We start from the raw sequence: 1296 nt of genomic DNA, 5'->3' as shown, positions 1-1296 counted from the left end.
TCTGACTTGATCAGTGTTGAAACTTAAGCTGTTAGGTCAAAACCTTGACGTAGCACAGTTCTCACTCATATTACAGACAGTTTAATGCATTAAGAGCTTTTTCTGCAAAGCTTCACTGCAATTGCTTTGCAGGTAAAGCAGTTGTAAAGCTTGGATGGTCCTGAATTTCCTGTTTTGAACCTCTGCCAGGCTGCAATGCTGTTGTCACTGTGTCACACCTGACATCACTGCCATGGGGCCGGCAGGGCACGGCTGTTAAGATATCACTGCCATGGCACAACTAAGCAGCTGCTCCAGGCATGGCCGAGCCTTTCCAGGGCCTCTGAGCTCCAGGCACAGACTGGCCATGGCCCTGCTTGGCTTGCAGCCACACGTCCACTGAAGTTTATGCCCTTGGAAAACATTGCAGAAGGCACCAGCTGGACAGAAGGAGACCTGATGCCGGATCCAGGCTGATGACTGCCAGGGAGAAATTACCAGCTGAAAAGGAAAAGCACAAGCAGAAGCAGCAGGACCAGGATGATGCCCTCCAGCAACTTCAGCAGCCTGACCCACAGCAGCCACTGCACTACCAAAATTCTCCGAAACTGTCAGGGTAAGAAGGTCCTATCTCCAGGCTCACCCTTTGGGTCAGTAAGTCCTGCGGGCCCCTGTGTCCCCTGGGGAGGAATGATGAGAATGAAGAGGGGCTGTTGGGTGTGAGAAGGGTTGGGAAGGGCGAGGGCCGTACTCACAGGATCGCCTCGAGGACCAAGGATGCCCTGGAAAACAACAGCTCAGGAGGTGAAGATGTCCCTGCCAGCCAGGGGAGTTAGGATGGGATGGAATGGAATGGGGTGGGGTGGTGTGGCAGCTCCAGCCAAAGCAAGGGCGGACAGTACACTTTCTGTGGGATACACACACAGTCCCTCGTGGCCCACATGCGCTGGGCACCCAGGCTGGGCCGGCGTTGTTTTGTTATTTCCATTAACGGCGGAAACCACACGCCTGGACTTTGGGGTGCACGGAGGCGGCACAGCCGCTTTAGGGGCTGGCGCTGTTACCCAAAGGGACGGGACGGCTGTCGGGGTCTGTGGGGGGATGGCGCTCCTGGGGAAGCGAGCGCGGCCGCTGTGCCGGGGGCAGAAAGGCGGGACGGGAGGGGCCGAGCCCCGGCCGCTGGCCGGGCGATGTCCCAGGGCAGGAGGGGCTGGGAGGAGACGGGGAGGGACAGCGACAGCCCGGGGATAAGGACCGGGAGGGAACAGCCCGCGGGCCGGGAGGGATGGGGACAGCCGGGGACCGGGCCGGGAGGGA

Source organism: Parus major, chromosome 7 (genome assembly GCF_001522545.3).
Source record: "Parus major isolate Abel chromosome 7, Parus_major1.1, whole genome shotgun sequence".
Taxonomy (NCBI): domain Eukaryota; kingdom Metazoa; phylum Chordata; class Aves; order Passeriformes; family Paridae; genus Parus; species Parus major.
The sequence above is the reverse complement of the archived record's forward strand: the minus strand, read 5'-3'. Positions refer to the sequence as shown.